This window comes from Vigna umbellata, chromosome 7 (assembly GCF_029865625.1).
Source record: "Vigna umbellata cultivar VRB3 chromosome 7, Vumbellata_1.0, whole genome shotgun sequence".
In the NCBI taxonomy this organism is placed as follows: domain Eukaryota; kingdom Viridiplantae; phylum Streptophyta; class Magnoliopsida; order Fabales; family Fabaceae; genus Vigna; species Vigna umbellata.
Genome location: NC_142171.1, coordinates 42,067,494 through 42,093,504, shown reverse-complemented (window position 1 = coordinate 42,093,504; position 26,011 = coordinate 42,067,494). Strand labels below are relative to the sequence as shown.

Below are 26,011 nucleotides of genomic sequence, written 5' to 3'. Positions count from 1 at the left end.
GTGGAAGAGTTACTTTTGAAGCACTACCGAATCCTCTCTTACCATTCCACTTATACTAGTTACAAACAACCCTCCAAGTGTTGTGTTTTCACGTGCTTCGTAAAGGATTTTCACAACATTGTTTTATTCATTAATAATCCTTAAATAAAAAATACAGTGCCATGATTATAACTCTTTGGAAAAAAAATTAGCTACTGAATAATCATGTAAGATATAAATATCGAACCGATTATTAATATAATTTATGCACATATGTTAAATTTAAATAGATGGTAGTATAATTTGATTTAACATGTCTATTTTATTTTTTAACTTTGATTTCTCTTTTTATTGAATACGTGTCTCTAATTTTAAATTCTGTTTCTAACAAAATTTTCATAAGCTTCAAGTTTTAGACTCGTAACCATTATCTTCTACGTATCTTGATTGCTTAATGTTCATTCCTAATTAATTTTTATTTTATGATTAAAAATTAATGTATAACTAATAATATAAAGTAAAAATTTGAATTTTCCATGTTATTATTATTATTACTATTGGTATTATTGTTTGTTATTTTGAATTACTGAATACATATTTATGTGGTAAATATAAATTTTATGTTTGAAATAGATTGTAAGTATTATACTTACCAGTAAATTTAATTCTATTACTTTAAGTAAAGTTAGTTTTGCATTTAACTACCATAACATCCTATATTATTCAGGTTTTAGTCTTAATATCATGTCGGAGTATCATGATTATGTTTAGTTTATATTAATGATACCAATATCTCATTATATTCAATATTAACAATTCAACATCTTACTTATACAATACATTGCTAATATCTATGACAAACATTATATTTCAACTACATAAGAACAATTACAAATATCTCAAAAATCATCATTTGTGTTATCCACATCAAAATACTTTAAATATATATATATATATATATATATATATATATATATATATATATATATATATATATATATATATATATATATGAGTTTGCTAAATTGCGCACGCTCTTTTTTCAGTGGTATATTTTAGTAATGTATATATACAAGATTTTTGTAGACAAAAATATCCTCATATATTATGGATTTTAAATTTTAAAGTCAAAAGTATTTGAATAACAAGAAAGCTCCAACCCTTACTCACCCTCCTCATTTCTCTCAACCCTTCCTTTTTCATCTCTCACCCCAACATTTTCTCTGCCATTCCTATCATAGCCCCAACTAAAAAAATAAGAAACATTTACGGTTAAACAATTTTTTACAAAAAATGATTTTATAATGAGTTTTCATTTTATAATTTTTGTCTTATCTAATTTTATCTAATTTTCACAAGCATAATGACATTAAAAAATTGGTAATTGGCCTAGAAAAAAATAAAAAACATTCGATGTTAAACAATTTCTCAAAAAAATGATTTTGTAATGAATTTTCATTTTATAATTTTTGTCTTATCTAATTTTCACAGTACAATGATGTTTGAAGGAATTGGTAATTGGCCTAGAGGATTTTTGTAGAGATGTCAATATCCACATATGATGAAATTAGAGAGGTTAGTAAAGATGATAAAATTGAACAGATTTTGAATAAACCTTTGCTTAAAAGCGAATATGCTAATGAATCAACTCTTTACAAATGTAAATTGTTTAACTGTGTTTCTTATTTTTTTCAGTTATGGCTACCGTAAAAATGAGGAAGAAAATGTTAAAGTGATAAAGATAAAAAAAAAGATTGAAAGGAATAACAAGGTGAGTAAGAGTTTATAACTACACTAGAGATGACGTGTGTGTATATATATATATATATATATATATATATATATATATATTTCATGAGTTAGGTTGAGTATAGGTAATGCGCTGTTTATTATCTGTCCCTCGTCTAAAAATTACTGTTCATTACCCGCCTGTTTCCCTAACAACGCATACGTAAACTTTTAATATCATGTATTACAACACTCTTAAAAGATAATATTTTCAATAGTTGAAAAATTTTGTCCTGTTAGTTTTTCTTTATTTATTTTAATAATTTGACAAGTATATGCACTAAGATAATCCGTATTATTATATAAGTTAGCATATTAGATTAAATCATAAAACTATAACTTTTTATTTATTTTAAGGTGTATTAATTTGTAGTTTTTTTAGTGATAAGTATTAGTAGTGGGCCAGTCTCCAGAAAAAAGAGGTCGGTTGAAGGTAATTTCTTCACGCACCCCTATGTTTACTTCCTTCACCCATACTTTTAGAATTTCAATTATACTATAACTGAAACTAATAGAAATAATTTTTTAAGTTCTTCCGTGTTTAATGTAAGACCCTATATAATTAAGCAATGATAATTCTGTGTTAAACCAGATTAGTGCACTATAATTCTGAGTTGATTTAATCCTACTTCAAATCTGCTAAATCTCTTCCTGCAATGCACTGAAATCAAGCTCCACCATTCTCTGGAAACTGCACCACGTCACACACACTCAGTGCATTAAAAACGCACCAATCTGTGCATGCACACACGCCAAGTGTCACGGGAGAGAATTCCAAGCAGGGTTTGGTGTGCAAGTGGCAGACTGTGAAACGCTCTCTTGTTTGATGTGGAATCCACTCAAAATTCTGAGTTTTGAGAAAACTCTTTCACTCACACTCACACTTCGTCTTCCTCAAGGATCACACCTTTCATCTTCTCCAAACTTTTCTCTACGAACCTTCATCTTCCTTCTGCCATTACTCACTTCCTTCAACTCCAATCCGTTTTCTGAAACCATAGGAACATTCACGGGCCAGCAAGCTCCATTTTGATCCGAACCTCTTTTGATTCTGTAACTGGTAAGCTCCAAACCACAATCTAATCTTAAAATTTCTAGGAACACTGTATCAGTTGCATGCAAGGATAAAAATCTGAGTTTCTGAGAACTCTCATCTTCCCTCTAAAATTACTCATTCATCATCTCCTCAAATTCTGTTTCAGATACTGTAAACACTGTCACTGCACCGTGAACATCAACTTGATTCGAACAGAATTGAGAACTGAACTGGTAAGTTCTCATTCTGCATAATTGTCCATTGAGTTCATGCTAATCAAAATTCTGGTTGCATGAATGAGTTATAGGTTTGATCTTTATGTTATTTTGGTATTTTAGATTTAGTGAAAGTCGTGGAGTGAATTCATTTGGGTAGAGAACTGTGAGTGATCAAGATAAACCTTAAACAATTGGAATTTCACTGCAGTAACAGGTAAGGGAAGTTTATATGTTTAATTTATACTGTTTGATTTATGATCTGAGATGCATATATGGAAAGCATGATGTTTGAGTATTTAGAAACGTTTACTGATATGGAATATGATTTCTGGTTTGTTTTGCATGTGTGAAAAATATGAAGTTGAGTTGTTAGAAATGATCACTGATATCTGATATGCATTCTGGTTTGGATGAATCTGTCATGAACTGATACGGCTTGTATGAATTATATTTGATGTTGAATTTGATTTAAATGCATGTTGAGTTGATTATGGATGAATGGAGAATGGCTATTGTGTGGTTGGCATGATTTTAAATGTTGAAATCTGCATGATGATGATGTTTGAAGGGAATTAAACCTGAAATGGAAGTATAAAGTTGGAAAATGGAAATCTGGAAAAATTCTGCTAAGTGTGAAAAATCTAAATTTTCTGATCATTCTCTGTTGCTAAAAGGTCGTTCGTCACTGTACGGTCTTAGACCGTTCGGTTTTTGGTTAACATGACTTAGATTGGAATTCATTCATTTGGAATGAATTCTGCTCGAGAACGAGCGTCCCCCAATTGAGTGAATGAGCGTTCGTTCTGCTCAGTATAGATCAATATTTAAAACTTTATAAATAAGTGACGTTCGGTCTTAAGTCGAGCGTTCGTCCTCAATGACGTTCGGCCTCATGTCGAGCGTTCGTCCTTATTGTTGTTCGACCTTATGTCGAACGTTAGTTCTAGAGAGCGTTCGTCCTTATACTGAACGTTCGTCCAAAGTTGGCGTTCGGTCCTATACCGAAACGCTCGTCCTATAAAGCGCTTGGGTTATAACCAGCGTTAGTGCTGATTCGTGCTTGGTCATTGACCTAGCGTTCGTCCACAGCAGGGTTCGGTTTCTAACTGAACGCTCGTCCTTATTATTGAGTTCTGAGCGAACGTAATTGATGTTCGTCCAAATTGAAATTCTGAACGTTCGTTCTTTGACTGGCAGTGCTGTTTTTCTGAAATTCAATTATATTGGTTGTTTATCTAAACATTTTCTTACTGGTTTTATCCTTTGGATTCTACCTGAACTCTGTACACTCAAAATCTTTCTAAGTATCATCCACCTCTTTAAAAGATCAGTATTTTCAAATTATTAAGTATTGAAACGTATTAAGTGAGTACACGGTTCGTTTCTTTTATTCAGAAACGCGTGGTCAAAAGTACTGTAATACTTTCGTTTTATTTGATCAAAGAATGAATGTTGTAAAATGTTAAGGGAATGAAACACAGAATGAGAAAGGGAATAAAGAGAACTGGTTATTATGAACGAATGATATATTTTGAAGAAATTATTGGAAGTGGATATTAAAGAGCGTTCCAAGGAGGAACGTCTCTGATGTGTTGAATGTGAAATATTGAATGGTAAAGTATGAACCTGGATAAGTTAGGACTCGCTGTCCGTCCTGATATTCCGTGATACTCATCTTCACGTAGAAGGGGGTAGTCATGCGTGGGAATGGCAGGAGGTTCTTCGTTCATCGCTTAGATATGGGCGAGGGACTAACCTCGAGTGGCAGCTGTTTAATGTTATCCAGTTACTACATCACTCGGGTGCAAGGACGCTTGTAACTACATGGTTCATACAGTCCGGACAGTCTGTCTTTTATATTTATTTTATGATTGCGAATTGATAATTTATGTGCTGCACGTTTGAATTGATATGTGAACGTATGTGTTAATTGTATAAATTAAATATTATAAGCTTACCCTTGCGTTTTCCATTGTGTTGTCTATTGTCCATGTACTTCCGTCTTGTCAAATGCAATGATCATCCGTTGTGGATGTGAGCAGATGGTGGTGCATCCCTTGAAACAATGCTGGAAGAAGAAAATTTAGAGGATACCAACTTGGTAGAAGTGGAAGTTAAATCGGAGCAGTAGAGATTAGATCCATAGTAGCTGTTAGTTATTTTCTGTACTGTATTTTAACAGTTCTGTGTACAGTACTGCAGACGCGTTTTATCCAGAACTGTTTTATATTTTGATTAGTTTATGAACACTGTAAAGTGCTGTACTGTATTTTGGTATACTGTATATAATTATGCAGACATGTAAATCAGTACTGGTTTTAGTAAATTAGAGGAATTCTGAACATTGTAAGTTGTACTGTAATTTGCTGTTTTATTTTGGAGCAGCTACTGTAAATATTAGCCAGTAGGCTTTTATTTCTGTTTTAATGCAAAGACTGTTTATGATTACTGTTAATTGTAATTAATTCTGAATTATAGTGATTACTGTATTTTGGGATGTTACATTTATTGGTATCAGAGCAGTTTTGTTCTTGTTAAAGGACACTGTAGGGTTATGAGTGCACTGTGTTTTGCTGTGTGCTTATTGTATGTTTAATGAGTTACTTTATTTTAACTCTTGAACATAACTAACGTTAGTTTGTTTTCTCTGTATCCAGAGAACAAATGGCACCTAGATTGCCTCCTCCTCCTCAACCGAATGAGTCCGAGACGTCCAGCAACACTAGATTGTTGGAAACCGTGGTGGAAAGACTGCATCAACAGAATACCACGTTACTGGAGCAGAATGCTACCTTGATGCAGCAAAACCAAGCTGCTATGCAAGGTTTGGAGGCTTCGCGTGTTAATTCTGAAAACACGCAAAGACAATTGATGGAGATACTGGCTGCAACTAGAGGTGCGCCTGGAGCATCTTCTTCAAACGCTGCCCAACCAAATGCCGAATGGAGTTTGGAGAGTTTTCTCCAACACCATCCATCTAAATTCAATGGAAAGGGCCTCCCTGATGAGGCAGACCAATGGTTAGGGGACATGGAGAGAATCTTCAACGCAAAGAGGTGTCCGGACGAGAACAGGTTGTCTTACACAGAATATTTGTTGACTGGGGAAGCAAGCCATTGGTGGGCGAGCACAAGAGCTATTCTGGTAGAAGCTCAACGTCCTGTCACTTGGGAAGTATTTCGTAGTAAGTTTTACGAGGAGTATTTCCCTGACAGCGTACGGTTTGCGAAGGAAGTGGAGTTTTTACAACTGGTTCAAGGTGGGATGACAGTTTCAGAATATACCAACAAGTTCAAGCACCTTGTTCGGTTTTATACGATGGCCACCAACGAGGAGTGGCAGTGTAGGAAGTTTGAGAACGGCCTAAGGAGTGACTTGAAAGTCATGATTTCAAGCTTGTGCATAAGGACATTTCCTGCCATGGTTGAGAGGGCTAAGGTGTTGGAGAAGAACATGGCAGAGGCTGAACGACATAAGAAACAGCAACAAGTGAGTAGGGGACCAATAGTGTCCAGAGGAGGTTCTGTTCAAAGAAGATTACCTTACGCTCGTCCAAACCAACCAGCTAATACAAGCGGATCACAAGCGATCGTTCCTGTTGGACAGCCTGTACAAGGGAACGTTATTTGTTACCGGTGTGGAGGACCACACTATAGAAATGCATGCCCTCAACTAGCTGGAGGAAAGTACTGCAGTCTTTGTGGAAGGAACGGACACTCAAATAACGAGTGTAATATGAGTGGACGGGCAGTGACGAGACCACCTGTTGCTGGAAGGAATCAACCGAGAGGTGGTAGAGCACAAGCAGCGGGTCGTGTGTATGCAATAACTGGGGCGGAAGCAGCTAACTCAGGTAACCTTATAACCAGTGAATGCTTGCTGTGTGGAGTATCCTGTCATGTGTTGTTTGATTCGGGGGCGACTCACTCCTTCATCTCGAAGGCGTGTGTTGAGAAATTGGGATTAGTGGAGAGGAATATGCAGTTCGACCTGGTGGTTTCTACCCCGGCAGCTGGAGAGATTAGGACGTCTACTGTATGCATTAGATGTCCTATTGTGGTTGAGGGACGTAGTTACAAGGTGAATTTAATTTGCTTACCTCTCCAAGGGTTGGAGGTGATTCTAGGGATGGATTGGTTGACCACCAATCACATTCTTATAGATTGTGGTAACAAGGAATTGGTGTTTCCTAATGATGAAGAAGAAGAGTTAACAGTAACGCTTGGCCAGTTGAAGGAAGATATAATGGAAGGTGCAAGCTGTTTTCTCATCATGACGCATGAAGACCAAGAGCTTGGAGATTTGAGACATGAACGAACGTCCGCTATTGGCAGTCGAGAGAGAACGTCAGTTGTGGAGGAATTTATGGACGTTTTTCCAGATGAGATACCAGGGTTGCCTCCTGTTAGAGAAGTTGAATTCACCATTGATTTGGTGACAACGGCAGCCCCTATATCCGTTCAGCCATACCGGATGGCACCTGCGGAATTGGTTGAACTCAAGAAGCAGATTGAGGAGCTTATGGAGAAACAATTCATTAGACCGAGTGTGTCACCATGGGGAGCGCCTGTACTCTTAGTGAAGAAGAAGGATGGCAGCTCTCGGTTGTGCATAGATTACAGGCAATTAAACAAGCTGACCATCAAGAATAAATACCCTTTACCAAGGATAGATGATTTGCTAGATCAACTGCATGGAGCTGCAGTGTTCTCAAAGATTGATTTGAGATCCGGTTATCATCAAATCAGAGTTAAAGATGAAGACATCCATAAGACAGCGTTCAGGTCACGGTATGGACATTATGAATATGTGGTGATGCCATTTGGAGTGACGAACGCTCCAGCCGTGTTTATGGAGTACATGAATCGCATCTTCAGGCCCTATTTGGACGAGTTCGTAGTTGTATTCATAGATGATATTCTCATCTATTCCAAGACCGAAGAGGAGCATGAGAAACATCTTAGACTGGTACTTGGAGTGTTACGTGAGAAGGAATTGTATGCAAAATTATCTAAGTGTGAATTCTGGATGAAGGAAATCCAGTTTTTGGGGCATGTGGTGTCGGCTGGAGGCATTGCAGTGGATCCTTCAAAGGTGAGAGCAGTGTTAGATTGGAAGAGCCCGCGTTCGGTCACTGAGGTGAGGAGTTTTGTTGGACTTGCGGGCTACTACAGACGCTTTATAGAGGGGTTCGCCAAGATAGTGGCTCCTCTTACCCAGTTAACTAGGAAGGATCAGCCGTTCGCGTGGACTGATGTGTGTGAGGAACGTTTCCAAGAGCTGAAGCGTAAGTTGACAAGCGCTCCTGTGCTGATCATTCCAGACACGTCCAGACCCTTTGAAGTGTACTGTGATGCGTCTCATCAAGGTTTGGGCTGTGTGCTTATGCAAGAGAAAAGGGCAGTAGCGTACGCGTCTCGCCAATTGAAGATTCATGAACGTAACTATCCAACGCACGACTTAGAGCTGGCAGCAGTCGTTTTTGCATTGAAGATTTGGAGGCATTTTCTATACGGATCAACATTCCAAGTCTTCAGTGACCACAAGAGCCTCAAATATTTATTTGATCAGAAAGAGCTGAACATGAGGCAGAGGCGTTGGTTGGAATTTCTAAAAGACTATGAGTTTGAACTGTTGTATCATCCTGGGAAGGCCAATGTGGTGGCGGACGCACTAAGCAGGAAGGCAGTGCATGTCTCATTAATGATGGTGAAGGAGCTGCACTTAGTGGAGAGTTTCAGAGATCTGAGATTACAGTTTGAGTTGGAGCCTAGCAGTATCAAATGCTGTAACCTTAGAATAGCTAGCGATGTATTTGATCGAATCAGAATGAAGCAGCGTGAGGATGAAGATCTGGTGAAGATATTAAACTCACTCGTTTCAAAGAAAGATAAGGAATTCAATACAGGAACGGATGGCATGCTGCGTTACAAAGGTAGGACGTGCATTCCTAACGATGGCGAGCTGAAGCGGATTATTCTGGATGAAGGCCATCACAGTCGTCTTAGTATACACCCTGGCATGACCAAGATGTATCAAGACCTCCGAAAATCGTTTTGGTGGCCTGGGATGAAGAGTGATGTTGCACGCTTTGTGGCATCTTGTTTGACTTGCCAACGTGCTAAGGCAGAACACCAACGTCCAGGAGGATTGCTTCAACCATTGGAGATCCCAGAGTGGAAGTGGGACAGCATTTCTATGGATTTCGTGACCCATCTGCCACGTACGGTCCGGAATCATGATTCAATTTGGGTGATCGTGGACAGATTAACGAAGAGCGCACACTTCTTAGCCGTGAATCTGAAGATGTCAATGACAAATTTGGCTAAGTTGTACATCAAGGAGATAATTCGTCTTCATGGAGTGCCTTCAAGCATAGTTTCTGACCGAGACACGAGATTCACATCTCGGTTTTGGCAATCTTTGCAAGGTGAATTAGGAAGCAGGCTGCAGATGAGTTCAGCATATCACCCTCAGACGGATGGACAGTCTGAACGTACAATCCAGACTTTAGAAGACTTATTGAGGACGTGCGTCCTGGACCACTTAGGCGCTTGGGATGAAGTATTGCCACTGGTGGAATTCACGTATAACAACAGTTTCCAGTCTAGCATTGGTATGGCGCCTTTTGAAGCACTTTATGGGAGAAGATGCCGAACACCACTTTGCTGGTTTCAAGAGGGAGAGAACGTGCTAACTGGACCTGAGCTCATCCAGCAAACGACCGATAAGGTTAAGTTGATTCAAGACAGGTTGAAAACGTCTTTGAGCAGGCAGAAATCCTATGCTGATAGGAGGAGAAGACCACTGGAATTCGCTACAGGTGATCATGTGTTTCTAAGACTGAATCCAATCACTGGAGTGGGAAGAGTTGTTCGTCCAAAGAAGCTGTCTCCTAAGTTCATAGGGCCGTATCAAATATTGAAGAAGATTGGACCAGTAGCCTATGAACTTGCGTTGCCTCCTCAATTATCAAATCTACATCCAGTTTTCCATGTGTCTCAGCTTAGGAAATACATATCTAATCCTTCTCATATCTTGGAGCTGGAAAACATCCAACTGCGTCAAGACAGAACATTGGAGCTGCAACCAGTCCGCATTGAAGATGAACGCACCAAGCTGCATAAAGGAAAAGACCTTCGTCTAGTGAAGGTGGTGTGGGATGCTAAGACTGGAGATTCAACGTGGGAAGTAGAGAGTGCAATGAAGGAATTATATCCACACTTATTTGCTTGTAATTTATAAATTTTCGAGGACGAAAATTTTTGTAGTTAGGGAGAATGTAAGACCCTATATAATTAAGCAATGATAATTCTGTGTTAAACCAGATTAGTGCACTATAATTCTGAGTTGATTTAATCCTACTTCAAATCTGCTAAATCTCTTCCTGCAATGCACTGAAATCAAGCTCCACCATTCTCTGGAAACTGCACCACGTCACACACACTCAGTGCATTAAAAACGCACCAATCTGTGCATGCACACACGCCAAGTGTCACGGGAGAGAATTCCAAGCAGGGTTTGGTGTGCAAGTGGCAGACTGTGAAACGCTCTCTTGTTTGATGTGGAATCCACTCAAATTCTGAGTTTTGAGAAAACTCTTTCACTCACACTCACACTTCGTCTTCCTCAAGGATCACACCTTTCATCTTCTCCAAACTTTTCTCTACGAACCTTCATCTTCCTTCTGCCATTACTCACTTCCTTCAACTCCAATCCGTTTTCTGAAACCATAGGAACATTCACGGGCCAGCAAGCTCCATTTTGATCCGAACCTCTTTTGATTCTGTAACTGGTAAGCTCCAAACCACAATCTAATCTTAAAATTTCTAGGAACACTGTATCAGTTGCATGCAAGGATAAAAATCTGAGTTTCTGAGAACTCTCATCTTCCCTCTAAAATTACTCATTCATCATCTCCTCAAATTCTGTTTCAGATACTGTAAACACTGTCACTGCACCGTGAACATCAACTTGATTCGAACAGAATTGAGAACTGAACTGGTAAGTTCTCATTCTGCATAATTGTCCATTGAGTTCATGCTAATCAAAATTCTGGTTGCATGAATGAGTTATAGGTTTGATCTTTATGTTATTTTGGTATTTTAGATTTAGTGAAAGTCGTGGAGTGAATTCATTTGGGTAGAGAACTGTGAGTGATCAAGATAAACCTTAAACAATTGGAATTTCACTGCAGTAACAGGTAAGGGAAGTTTATATGTTTAATTTATACTGTTTGATTTATGATCTGAGATGCATATATGGAAAGCATGATGTTTGAGTATTTAGAAACGTTTACTGATATGGAATATGATTTCTGGTTTGTTTTGCATGTGTGAAAAATATGAAGTTGAGTTGTTAGAAATGATCACTGATATCTGATATGCATTCTGGTTTGGATGAATCTGTCATGAACTGATACGGCTTGTATGAATTATATTTGATGTTGAATTTGATTTAAATGCATGTTGAGTTGATTATGGATGAATGGAGAATGGCTATTGTGTGGTTGGCATGATTTTAAATGTTGAAATCTGCATGATGATGATGTTTGAAGGGAATTAAACCTGAAATGGAAGTATAAAGTTGGAAAATGGAAATCTGGAAAAATTCTGCTAAGTGTGAAAAATCTAAATTTTCTGATCATTCTCTGTTGCTAAAAGGTCGTTCGTCACTGTACGGTCTTAGACCGTTCGGTTTTTGGTTAACATGACTTAGATTGGAATTCATTCATTTGGAATGAATTCTGCTCGAGAACGAGCGTCCCCCAATTGAGTGAATGAGCGTTCGTTCTGCTCAGTATAGATCAATATTTAAAACTTTATAAATAAGTGACGTTCGGTCTTAAGTCGAGCGTTCGTCCTCAATGACGTTCGGCCTCATGTCGAGCGTTCGTCCTTATTGTTGTTCGACCTTATGTCGAACGTTAGTTCTAGAGAGCGTTCGTCCTTATACTGAACGTTCGTCCAAAGTTGGCGTTCGGTCCTATACCGAAACGCTCGTCCTATAAAGCGCTTGGGTTATAACCAGCGTTAGTGCTGATTCGTGCTTGGTCATTGACCTAGCGTTCGTCCACAGCAGGGTTCGGTTTCTAACTGAACGCTCGTCCTTATTATTGAGTTCTGAGCGAACGTAATTGATGTTCGTCCAAATTGAAATTCTGAACGTTCGTTCTTTGACTGGCAGTGCTGTTTTTCTGAAATTCAATTATATTGGTTGTTTATCTAAACATTTTCTTACTGGTTTTATCCTTTGGATTCTACCTGAACTCTGTACACTCAAAATCTTTCTAAGTATCATCCACCTCTTTAAAAGATCAGTATTTTCAAATTATTAAGTATTGAAACGTATTAAGTGAGTACACGGTTCGTTTCTTTTATTCAGAAACGCGTGGTCAAAAGTACTGTAATACTTTCGTTTTATTTGATCAAAGAATGAATGTTGTAAAATGTTAAGGGAATGAAACACAGAATGAGAAAGGGAATAAAGAGAACTGGTTATTATGAACGAATGATATATTTTGAAGAAATTATTGGAAGTGGATATTAAAGAGCGTTCCAAGGAGGAACGTCTCTGATGTGTTGAATGTGAAATATTGAATGGTAAAGTATGAACCTGGATAAGTTAGGACTCGCTGTCCGTCCTGATATTCCGTGATACTCATCTTCACGTAGAAGGGGGTAGTCATGCGTGGGAATGGCAGGAGGTTCTTCGTTCATCGCTTAGATATGGGCGAGGGACTAACCTCGAGTGGCAGCTGTTTAATGTTATCCAGTTACTACATCACTCGGGTGCAAGGACGCTTGTAACTACATGGTTCATACAGTCCGGACAGTCTGTCTTTTATATTTATTTTATGATTGCGAATTGATAATTTATGTGCTGCACGTTTGAATTGATATGTGAACGTATGTGTTAATTGTATAAATTAAATATTATAAGCTTACCCTTGCGTTTTCCATTGTGTTGTCTATTGTCCATGTACTTCCGTCTTGTCAAATGCAATGATCATCCGTTGTGGATGTGAGCAGATGGTGGTGCATCCCTTGAAACAATGCTGGAAGAAGAAAATTTAGAGGATACCAACTTGGTAGAAGTGGAAGTTAAATCGGAGCAGTAGAGATTAGATCCATAGTAGCTGTTAGTTATTTTCTGTACTGTATTTTAACAGTTCTGTGTACAGTACTGCAGACGCGTTTTATCCAGAACTGTTTTATATTTTGATTAGTTTATGAACACTGTAAAGTGCTGTACTGTATTTTGGTATACTGTATATAATTATGCAGACATGTAAATCAGTACTGGTTTTAGTAAATTAGAGGAATTCTGAACATTGTAAGTTGTACTGTAATTTGCTGTTTTATTTTGGAGCAGCTACTGTAAATATTAGCCAGTAGGCTTTTATTTCTGTTTTAATGCAAAGACTGTTTATGATTACTGTTAATTGTAATTAATTCTGAATTATAGTGATTACTGTATTTTGGGATGTTACATTTTAGTTATAGTTTCAAACTGTGTAATCATATATATTTTGGATTTCATAATTTGGAGTTCAAAATTTTATTTTTATATGTTTCATATGGTACAATTTAAAAGGTAGATTTGCATTTTAAATTATACAATTTGTAATAAAAATTTGAATTTTAAATTGTATAATTTGTTATATGAATTTAAAATATATTTCCAAATAGACAAAAAAATCTTCCAAAATCAATCATCTTAGAAAAATCACAAATCGAAATTTTAAATTATATTTTGAATTATATAATTTATAATCTGAATTTATATTTTTGATTATATAATTAATGATATAAACTTAGAAGATGATTTAGAATTTAAATTAAATTTCGAATTATATAATATATAATACAACTTTAAAAACAATCAAAATGTAAATTATATATTTCAAGGAAAATGATACTCGAACAACGTTTTTTGACAACATTTCGACACAGGACACGTGTCAGCGTTTGAGTGGTTGAGGTTTTTGCAGGAAAAAGCTGCTGCGTCTGAGAAAGTCTGATAGAAATCTGCTTCAACGCTGACGTGGCGAGGACGGGCACGGGCAGTCTGGGTTGTGCGTTTCAAAAATTGAAATGAAAAGGGAGCGGTCAGGGTTTTTGTTTGGCGTTTGAAATTTGAATTTAATTTTTGAACAATTTTAGAGAGAAGTGAAGGTTGAGAGAGAGTCTAACCTAGAGAGAGCCCGAGAGAGTTGGAGTAAGGGAGTTCGAGAGAGAGAGAACGACGGAGTGGTTGCCGGAGTGCGCCGTTGAAGGTCGAAGGCCGTGTCGGAGAGATCGAAACCCTCCAGCCCGTTCCGTTTGACGGCGCCGCAGCTCCGACGTCGACCGCTCGACGCGAAGACGGGATCGTGTTTGGTCCGTTCCGGCCCAGCGACTTAGGGAGGCGTTGAAGGTGTCGCTTCGTCCCAGGTGGTTCCGTCCCTGTCCCGGAGTGCCGCCGGAGTGCCGCGGGAGATTCGCCGGAGTTTGGGATGTTCGGAGGACCAAAAAGAGGGGTTTTCCGGGTTGTCAGTCCCACCCACACCTTAGGCAATCGGCTCTGTTCCAACCGCCACGCGTGGTCTTCACTCAAGGTTGGTTTCTTTTTTGATTTGTCAGTGCAATGAATGTTGAATACATGGATGATGTTGTATCTGGATTTGATTTGCTTATGTATGAAACGTCTCCCAAGTGGATGTTGTTCTGTTCCCAATTTTTATACAACTTCTTTGCTTAATCTTACATTGTTCTGTTGTTAATAAAATGTTAAGAATTGTTCCCAAATTACTTAGAAGTAGCTGAAATGAGGGAAAACAAACAAGCCACACCAAAATGAGAGTGATGGACGTAGTTGGCCTTGGTGTGCAAAAACTGGCACCCAGGTACCCACTTATTTCAGTTTTTGTGTTGGTGTAGTGTTATTATACATTGAATTCTGTGTTATTTTGATTTGGGGATTACTGTCATGTTGGTCACCTCCTGTCTAGTTCAAATATCTGGCATTTCTTAAAGAGAGTTTAAATTAAATTCATTGTGCTTGAATATGAATACTATGTATTAAGTTTCCGTTTTCTGTTCATTCACACCCCATCCGTCTAGCAGTTCCAGCAGCACGCCCATGAGAAGCTTGGGAGCTGCAACGTTGGAAGCATTCACGTCCAGCTGCATCAAACAGCAGCAAGGACAACACACACCGTCTTCAAGTCCAGCCGAATTGGATGCACATGTTGAGATGGGAGAGAAGTGGAAAGCTGACACAGACCTTGTTTATTCCAGCATGGGCAGCGATGGTGTGCAGAACATGCAGAAGTGTAAACAAAATGGAGGGCCCCACATGGCTTTATCTGACAGAGAAGCAAAAGAGTGATGGAAGAAATTCATTAAAGGTTGCTAATGGGAGACAACAGCATGGCAACCTGGCTGGAAACGCACGAGGCAGCACCAGAACGAGACTTGAGAATTTGGCTTTCTGTATTGTAATGAATTTTAATTTGAATGAACAATGTCATTTAATTTCCTGTTACTGAATTGTCAATTTTATTCTATTGATGCGATTAAATTTCTTCTGAAATCTGATCTGTGTTGTTGTGTGTCTGCCATTTAATTTATACTGTTGTTGATTGTTTGAAATTTAATTTTTACGTTTGTTTGTACTGATAGCTTTATTGTGCGAGTTTACTGTTCCTGCAATTGCGTTTCTGCTGGTTTTGAATTCTGCACGTTTACTGTTTCTGCCTGTCAAACCGTTCGGTCTTTAACGTCACTGTTAGAGTCGTTCGTCCATCTTTCATCTGATTTTTACTTCCTCTGTGACGTTCGGCTTGTCTCTGTGTTCATGCTTGTTGTTTATCGACCGTTCGTTCTTAATCTTCATACCGTTCGGTCTGTTAGAGATCGAATGGCTCCTTCATTTATACTTACATCTACCGTTCGAGCCTCCTCTGTGCGCGCTGGACGAGCGTCCCTTCTGGGCGACAAGCGTCTGGACGAGCGTCCTCAGTCAGCGTTGTCCGCTAGCTGGGCGAGCGATCTCCGCTCTCTGGACGAGCGTCCACTTACTGGACGAGCGTCCACTTACTGGACGAGCGTCCACTTGCTGGACGAGCGTCCACTTGCTGGACGAGCGTCCACTTGCTGGACGAGCGTCCACTTGCTGGACGAGCCTCCTGTGCGCGCTGGACGAGCGTCCCCTCTGGGCGCCAAGCGTCTGTGCGAGCGTTCTCCGCTAGCTGGGCGAGCGATCTCCGCTCTCTGGACGAGCGTCCACTTGCTGGACGAGCGTCCTCTGCGCGCTGGACGAGCGTCCCCTGCGTGCTGGACGAGCGTCCCCTGCGCGCTGGACGAGCGTCCCCTCTGGGCGACAAGCGTCTGGGCGAGCGTTCTCCGCTAGCTGGGCGAGCGATCTCCGCTCTCTGGACGAGCGTCCACTTTCTGGACGAGCGTCCTCTCCGCGCTGGACGAGCCTTCTCTGAGTGCTGGCCGAGCGTCCTCTGCGCTGCGCGCTGGACGAGCGTCCTGGCATGCTGTTGGATGGGCGTTCTCTTCTCGATGCTGACAGCCAAATGATGCGCTCCTAACGTCCTAACGGCTCACAGTTGAGGACGAACGGTCACAGCAACAGTCAAAAGCCGAACGTCCTTTCTTCCTTTTTTTTTTATTAATTTTTTATTTTTTTATTTTTTTTATTTTTTTTATTTTATTTTATTTTATTTTATTTATTTTTATTTTATTTTTTCTTTATGATGAAAGTAAATTTATTAATCAACCTGGACGAAATTGAGTGTTGACAATGCCCAAGGAACCATTCTTTGTACTGTGTGATTGAACGTTCGGTCTCTTTAAGGACGAACGCCCCGATCACTAAACCAAAACGAACGAACGCTCGAAATTGCATATGCTTTTAACGCTCGCTCTTGGTTCTGTGTTACTGATTGTGAGCGTTCGGTATGATTCAGACTGTGAGCGTTCGGTATGAAACGGAATCTCCAGCAAGGTCACCTGGGCATATTCAAACCGAACTCCACCACCAACATCATTATCCATTTTCACGGCATAATCCTTCAATCACCACCTCTGACCCCCGCCAAATACCGTGACCACTTCACTCATCAGCCACCAGGTTGCACCTCCACGGGACCACCAGGAACCCATCTTTGAGTCACAGCCGTCATCATCCCAAGCCCCCTCAGCCACCATTGCCATCCTCAATACTACCGTCTAGCACCTTCATCACCATTGCACCACTGTAACTCTCCACCGTGACCAGTCCAACACCGTCATCATCTTCCTCGGAAACCTTCCACCCAAACCGCCAAGTTGCTGCCACCGTGCTCAGTCTAAAACACCAACACCGAACGCTTAGGCTGAAACATCAAAGTTTGAATGGAACCATAAAACGCGTAGTATGACCTTACGTTCATGCACAAATTAAACTTAAGCATAAAACGCAAACCCAGAAACACAAACTTGAATGGAACCAGCGACTGAAAGCAAGCATGAACAATAAAATCCTACCATGGCAGCGTGAAAGAGATGATGAACAGTAAAACTTGCAGTACAATGAACAGTTAAAGCGTAAAATGAATAAGAAACTTGAGTGGAGAAACAGATTCAACTAGAAAATTTCAAAGAGACTCAGTTCAATACATGAAAATGGGAAAGAAACCAAACCCTAAACCTCCCCAAATGGGAAAGAAACCTAAACCTAAACCCCTCTTTTTCGTCCACCGAACAGTCGACACTCCGGCGATGCTCCGGCGGTGAATGCAAAGGTCCGGCACAGGGAGGGAAGCAGGTGGGACGAATCGCTGGGTTGGAGGGAAGACGATGCCGCCTTCGTATCGTTGGCCAACGTCGGAGCTGCGGCGACCGTGAATCGGAACCGGCTGGAGGGGTTGAATAGCTCCGACACGGCCTTCAACGTTGTCCGGCGGCACTCCGCAAGCAATCCGTCGGACCTCTCTCTCTCGAACTCCCTTTCTCCAACTCTCTCGGGCTCTCACCCTCTCTCTCAACCTTCACTTCTCTCTAAAATTGTTCAAAAATGAAATTCAAATTTCAAACGCCAAACAAAAACCCCTGACCGCTCCCTTTTCATTTCAATTTTTGAAACGCACAACCCAGACTGCCCGTGCCCGCCCTCGCCACGTCAGCGTTGAAGCAGATTTCTATCAGACTTTCTCAGACGCAGCAGCTTTTTCCTGCAAAAACCTCAACCACTCAAACGCTGACACGTGTCTTGTGTCGAAATGTTGTCAAAAAACGTTGTTCGAGTATCATTTTCCTATGTATTATATTATCGTATTATATTTGTTAACAGTAAAAAAATAAAAATAAATATTTAATTTATATTTTATTAAGTTAAATTTAATTAAAATTAATATTAATTTATATTTTTATAAAATTAAATTTTAATTAATATTTAATTTAATTTATATTTTATTTTATATATTTTTATAATTTTATTTTAATAAATTATAAAAATATATTTTTTTAAATATTTATGAATATATGCATATATTCATAAAGATATTTAGATTTTAAAATATTCATAAATATTTTTTAAGTAAATATTTATGCTGGTAACAAATTGAGTAACGAATAAACTTTTTTTGGGTCAAGTTACAGGTAGATCTGTGTCCAACATAACCTGTTATCATTCCAAGACGTATATATTAATTCATATAAGGTATAGATATGATTTAACCAACTTTATAAAAGAATATAGGAGAAAACATAAGGAATAGTTCTCCGTCCCAGCATATCTCCAAAAAATTCTATTATGTCCTTTTCGTTAATAACACTTAACCGTCTACTGGTTATTTTTTTTTTATTTCTTTTAATTTACCTTTTTAATTTTTATTTAATAATAATAATAAATTACGAAATAAAATTTAATATTTTAAATTAAAAAAATAATAAATTAAAAGTTTATTTGTTTTAATTCAATAATAAATAAATATTTTTTATTTAATAAATATTTAATTAAATTAATATTTTAATATAATTAGATATATATTAATATTTTAATTTATAAAATATTATTTAATAAACCAAAATAAATAAAACATATTAAAAAATTAAAAACAAAAAAAAACTAGAAAAATATGTTAACCTTGTTTGGAACGGTAACTGGTTAACATTTTTTTTAAAGTTTTTTTAATTTTATAATATATTTTGTGAAAACCTGATTTAATTAGCACACAAAACCACTCTCTGATCACTCTTATGATGCGTTTTGCCACGTCAAAATCCACTCACATTCCCACTGCATGTGTCTGCCATGTGTCACAGTGGAAGCACTCTGCGAATGATAGTGGAAGACAAGTGGTGTGTGGAGAATGGGAGTTAGTTTCTGTGAAAGAAGGAAGTAAATTTTCAGGAAAACTCTTCCCATTCTCTGCATGCAATCACCTTCCTTTTCTCGAAAATTCTGACCTCAAATTCTCTCTGAAATTTCTCTGCACTCGTTCATCATCTCTTCAAGATAACTTACCATCAAACCCTCTGATCTCATTTCAGACACAGGAGAAAGTTTCCCTGCACCGTGAGCACTATTCAGATCCGAACAGAATTGAGAACTGAACTGGTAAGTTCTCGTTTCTGCACAATTGTCCACTTAGTTCATGCGAACCAAAATTCTGGTTGCATGCAGGATTAGAAGTCTGATCTGTTATGATTTTTGGTGTATTAGATTTAGTGGAAGTGGTTGAGTGAATTCCTGGATAGAAAGCCGTGAGTGAAAGAGTGAAATTCTGAGCAATTGGAAGTACACTGCAGTAACAGGTAAGGGAAGCTTAGTAATTTAATTTAATGCTGTTTTAATGTTAATGACAGTAATGAAGTGCACTGGATGTTGAATTGTATGAAATATCTGAATTTTAAGTATGCATGTATGAGTATGTTGCACTGGTTGTGTATGAATGTTAATGTTTGAAACTGTATATTAATGCTGGTATGTCTGCACTGGAAAATGATTAATTCGGGTTGATCAGATGTTGAAAAATGTTGAATTTTATGCAGAAAATGTGCTGTATGATTTGGGATATTATTGAAGCTATGTAGAATTTGGAATGATATGTTTGGAACTGGAAATTTCTGTATTGATGAAGGAGTAATATGAATTCTGTAATGTATGAAATGTAGGATGGAAATGAAAACTTTAAAATTATGAATCACATGAAAATCTGTGAAGTTATCGAGTTGAAAAACCTGGAAATTTTATCTTCTCTGATTTATCATGTACGCTCGTCATCGAACGGTCTTATACCGTTCGGTTTCCCTGGAAAATTTCTTAGAATAAGGATTCTTTCATTTGGAAAGGACCCTGATCTGGAACGAGCGTTATTAGTTGTCAAGAGTTAGGCGTGAGCGTTCGGCTTAGCCTAGCGTGTCCAACTATTGAAAATAAAGTGAAGTATAGTTAGGACGCTCGGTTTTGGTTTACCAGCGTTCGTCCTAAGTGGCGCTTTGTATTATACTGAGCGTTCGTCCAAATGAATTCTCGATCTTAGATTGAGCGTTCGTCCTAGTTAGCGTTCGGTCTGATACCGAACGTTCGTTCAAATGCACGATCGTTCAAATGCACGTTCGTTCAAATGGTGTTCGGTCATTGACCTGACGTTCGTCCTAAAGAGGGTTCGGTTTCTACTGAACGCTCGTCCTTACCATTGTTTCGTAAGCGAATCTTGTAACGTTCGTTCAATTGATTAATTAACGTTCGGTCTTTGACTGGCATGGTTCGTTTCCGAATTTACAAAGGCTCTGATCATTTACTTAAAGTCATGAAAAACTGTAATGATTCTTTTCATTTAATCTCAAGTCTTTATACTTAGAATTTTTCCTAAGTACTATTTGGATCTTTTAGACTCAATTTCAATTAACTTAGTTAATTGTATCAGTGTCCGTGCATGAATAAGGGTGCGTTTCTTTTGTTCAGAAACGTGAATGTATGAGTGCTGTAATATGTTCTTCCCCACCTATTGAGAGATGAACGTCCTTTAAAATTAAGAGAGTGGAACACAGAATGAAAATTTGATTAACAGAAGTTGTGAATATGCGAGAATGGTTATGTGAATGAATTCTATCGGATTGGATTGTGAATGAGCGTTCCAAGGAGGAACGTCTCCATGATGTGAATATGAGAAGTAGTGTAGTATGACCATGGATTAAGCTACTGATGGCTGTTCATCCTGATATTCCGTGATTGCTCATCCTCATGTAGAGGAGAGTAGTTCATGCGTGGGAATGGCAGGAGGCCCTAGTCCTTATAGTACTTTGGGCTGATAAGGGTTAACCTCGGGTGGCAGCTGTTGAGGGTATCCCAGTTACTACATCACCCGGGTGCAAGAACGCCTGTAGATACATGGATCATACAGTCCGGACAGTCTTTAATTATGAGAATTTGGATGAGTCACTGTATGCGTGGATATGTGTTTTATTGTATGAATTGTATGACTGATTTTATATGTTAAATTATGTTGATTGTGTTGAATTAAATTACCTAAGCTTACCCATGCAATTTCCTTGTGTTGTCTACTGTTCTGTATGTCCGTCTTGTCAATGCAATGATCATCCGTTGTGGATGTGAGCAGATGGTGAGGCACCCCTTGAAACCATGCTGGAAGAAGAAAATTTGGAGGATGCCAACCTTGTGGAAGTTGAAGTTAAAGCTGAGCAGTAGAGGCGCGTTTCTGTAGTAGCTTTAGTTAGTTTTTCTGTACTGTATTTTGACATTTCTGTATATAGTTATGCAGAATAGTAAATCAGAACTGGTTTCTGTATTTATTTTGTATTCTGAATACTGTTAAGTGCTGCATATTCAGTTTTAATATGTGTGAGCAGTTGATGTAAATTGCTGTACGTGCTGTTTTCTTTTTGAGCAGCTACTGTAAATATTAAGACTGTACTGTAATTTCGGTAAATGTGATTAGTTCTGATTAATGGTGATTACTATTTATTGGGATGTTACATATTTTTTTTTATTTTAATAAATAATATTTTATAATTAAAATATTAATATATATTTAATTATATAAAAAAAAATTACAGTAATTGAATATTTATTATATTAAAAAAAATATTTTGATTATCAAATTTAAATAAATAATATTTCTAATTTAATTTTTTCATTTAAAATATTAAATTTTTAATTCTTTTAATATGTTTTATTATTATAGTAAAATAACAGAATTCTCTGTCGCATTAGCAGAAACTTGATTTGATTTTTCATGGATAACTGAACTGGTTAACACAGTACCAGACTCCCGTTGTTCCTTTAGTAAATGCTCAGTCCTTAACTGTGTTTTTTCAGACAATTCAGATTGTTCAGTACTCATCCTTCCAGCGGCACTGTTATTGCTTGTCAATTCTCCAAATGGTCTAGTCATAGGTCCGAGGAAAAACCGCACACCACAGCATCCACCACTATAGTCTAAATGTGAGTCAAGTAACTACAAAAAAAAAAAAAAAAAAAAAAAAACAAACTTGAGATTATCCACTGCGTATCTGGAGCAGTAACATAACTATATACACGATGCGGAAATGGGAGAGTGAATCAAACATTAAAACTAAAAGACACAATCAAAATACTCTTCATGCAGCACATATACGCCAATTAGCCAATTGTTAATAGATTTTGACTGCTAATGAAAACCACCACCAGCATTGGCACAGTGCAAGAAATTTTCAGTTCCAAATCTACTTCCTAACTTCCGAAACAACACCTACAATGGCAGAACAATGTCACAGAACATTTAAGCATTTGGCTCCACAGGATGAAAAAACAAAGCCCTTGCCTAAAATGAACAAAACAGATGAACAAAAGAGAGGGAGCTGTTTGGATATCATTCACTTAAGCTGGGACAAGTTCAAATAAAAATATTCAACAGGAGACGGAAAGTTCAAAGAGGGAAAAGCAGACAAAGTCAGAGAAGCTGACGGTTAATACGAGATGAGAAGAAAGTGGTGTGGAAGAGGAACTTACTCTTGGTGGTGAAGATGAGAGAGCAGTCACCACAGCGAATGGGAAAGGGTGGAGGAAGAAGAAGGGCTCGATCTGAAATGGGGATTGGCTGCAGAGAGAAGAGGGTGAAGGAGAGAGAGAGAGAGAGAAAGAGAGAGAGAGTTGAGTTTCGTGAGAGTTCCCTTTTCTCAATCTCAGCGCCAAAGTGAGAAAAAAACGGTGCTTCGTTTATATTTCTTACTCCTCCAAATATGGGCCACCAAACACACAACGGCGGGTACTGGATCTTCGTGGATTTCATCTAGGGGTCTTTCTTACTGCAATTACATGTTTTCTTTTTTACACCCCCATAGTCTTACAAAAATTACCTAACTATCCTTGACTAAAGATATTAAAAATCCTAATATTATCCCTTCTTTCACAGCATCAGCGTCCTCCACACTGCCGAAAGCCTGCAACGTCCTACACCCAACTCCATTTGGGAACTTTGGAGAGCCGTTTCATTTTATTGAGAGAATGCCTTTGGAACCTAGCTTTAGTATTTTCTCCTTGTGGGAGAGAATATGGCTCAAAATTTGGAAAGCCACATCAAAAGGGACAACAGTGCTATTGGAGGAGAGACTTTTTCATTGTGGATTTTACTATTTGAAATATATAATTTACATTTTGATTGTTTTTAAAGTTGTATTATATATTATATAATTCGAAATTTAATTTAAATTCTAAATCATCTTCTAAGTTTATATCATTAATTATATAATCAAAAATATAAATTCAGATTATAAATTATATAATTCAAAATATAATTTAAAATTTCGATTTGTGATTTTTCTAAGATGATTGATTTTGGAAGATTTTTTTGTCTATTTGGAAATATTTTTAAATTCATATAACAAATTATACAATTTAAAATTCAAATTTTTATTACAAATTGTATAATTTAAATGCAAATCTACCTTTTAAATTGTACCATATGAAACATATAAAAATAAAATTTTTGAACTCCAAATTATGAAATCCAAAATATATATGATTACACAGTTTGAAACTATAACTAAAACACGGAAGAACTTAAAAAATTATTTTCTATTAGTTTCAGTTATAGTATAATTGAAATTCTAAAAGTATGGGTGAAGGAAGTAAACATAGGGGTGCGTGAAGAAATTACCTTCAACCGACCTCTTTTTTCTGGAGACTGGCCCACTACTAATACTTATCACTAAAAAAACTACAAATTAATACACCTTAAAATAAATAAAAAGTTATAGTTTTATGATTTAATCTAATATGCTAACTTATATAATAATACGGATTATCTTAGTGCATATACTTGTCAAATTATTAAAATAAATAAAGAAAAACTAACAGGACAAAATTTTTCAACTATTGAAAATATTATCTTTTAAGAGTGTTGTAATACATGATATTAAAAGTTTACGTATGCGTTGTTAGGGAAACAGGCGGGTAATGAACAGTAATTTTTAGACGAGGGACAGATAATAAACAGCGCATTACCTATACTCAACCTAACTCATGAAATATATATATATATATATATATATATATATATACACACACGTCATCTCTAGTGTAGTTATAAACTCTTACTCACCTTGTTATTCCTTTCAATCTTTTTTTTTATCTTTATCACTTTAACATTTTCTTCCTCATTTTTACGGTAGCCATAACTGAAAAAAATAAGAAACACAGTTAAACAATTTACATTTGTAAAGAGTTGATTCATTAGCATATTCGCTTTTAAGCAAAGGTTTATTCAAAATCTGTTCAATTTTATCATCTTTACTAACCTCTCTAATTTCATCATATGTGGATATTGACATCTCTACAAAAATCCTCTAGGCCAATTACCAATTCCTTCAAACATCATTGTACTGTGAAAATTAGATAAGACAAAAATTATAAAATGAAAATTCATTACAAAATCATTTTTTTGAGAAATTGTTTAACATCGAATGTTTTTTATTTTTTTCTAGGCCAATTACCAATTTTTTAATGTCATTATGCTTGTGAAAATTAGATAAAATTAGATAAGACAAAAATTATAAAATGAAAACTCATTATAAAATCATTTTTTGTAAAAAATTGTTTAACCGTAAATGTTTCTTATTTTTTTAGTTGGAGCTATGATAGGAATGGCAGAGAAAATGTTGGGGTGAGAGATGAAAAAGGAAGGGTTGAGAGAAATGAGGAGGTGAGTAAGGGTTGGAGCTTTCTTGTTATTCAAATACTTTTGACTTTAAAATTTAAAATCCATAATATATGAGGATATTTTTGTCTACAAAAATCTTGTATATACATTACTAAAATATACCACTGAAAAAAGAGCGTGCGCAATTTAGCAAACTCATATATATATATATATTATATATATATATATATATATATATATATAATATTATATATATATATATATATATATATATATATTTAAAGTATTTTGATGTGGATAACACAAATGATGATTTTTGAGATATTTGTAATTGTTCTTATGTAGTTGAAATATAATGTTTGTCATAGATATTAGCAATGTATTGTATAAGTAAGATGTTGAATTGTTAATATTGAATATATGAGATATTGGTATCATTAATATAAACTAAACATAATCATGATACTCCGACATGATATTAAGACTAAAACCTGAATAATATAGGATGTTATGGTAGTTAAATGCAAACTAACTTTACTTAAAGTAATAGAATTAAATTTACTGGTAAGTATAATACTTACAATCTATTTCAAACATAAAATTTATATTTACCACATAAATATGTATTCAGTAATTCAAAATAACAAACAATAATACCAATAGTAATAATAATAATAACATGGAAAATTCAAATTTTTACTTTATATTATTAGTTATACATTAATTTTTAATCATAAAATAAAAATTAATTAGGAATGAACATTAAGCAATCAAGATACGTAGAAGATAATGGTTACGAGTCTAAAACTTGAAGCTTATGAAAATTTTGTTAGAAACAGAATTTAAAATTAG

The 26,011-nt window shown here is 36.8% G+C and overlaps 3 long non-coding RNA genes and 1 pseudogene across 5 annotated transcripts; 3 read left to right on the top strand and 1 right to left on the bottom strand.

The window, feature by feature from the left end:
• Positions 1-10,627: 10,627 nt before the first annotated feature.
• On the top strand, positions 10,628-13,316 carry LOC148196036 (uncharacterized). 2 transcript variants are annotated; one of them, XR_015780978.1, is made up of 3 exons: positions 10,628-10,816; positions 10,959-11,224; positions 13,053-13,316. It is a non-coding gene; the product is annotated as an uncharacterized LOC148196036 (long non-coding RNA). The 2 variants fall into 2 exon arrangements; XR_015780977.1 differs by having other exon boundaries at positions 10,628-11,224.
• Positions 13,317-14,080: 764 nt separating this feature from the next.
• Positions 14,081-15,597, top strand: LOC148196035 (uncharacterized). Of its 2 annotated transcripts, none has more exons than XR_015780959.1 (2): positions 14,081-14,620; positions 15,129-15,597. It is a non-coding gene; the product is annotated as an uncharacterized LOC148196035 (long non-coding RNA). The 2 variants fall into 2 exon arrangements; XR_015780960.1 differs by lacking the exon at positions 14,081-14,620 and adding an exon at positions 14,627-14,908.
• A 503-nt stretch (positions 15,598-16,100) lies between these two features.
• LOC148196034 (uncharacterized) lies at positions 16,101-17,228 on the bottom strand (annotated as a pseudogene).
• A 2,263-nt stretch (positions 17,229-19,491) lies between these two features.
• LOC148196033 (uncharacterized) lies at positions 19,492-21,761 on the top strand. Its single transcript, XR_015780704.1, has 3 exons — positions 19,492-19,614; positions 19,720-19,811; positions 21,620-21,761. It is a non-coding gene; the product is annotated as an uncharacterized LOC148196033 (long non-coding RNA).
• The last annotated feature ends 4,250 nt before the right edge of the window (positions 21,762-26,011 follow it).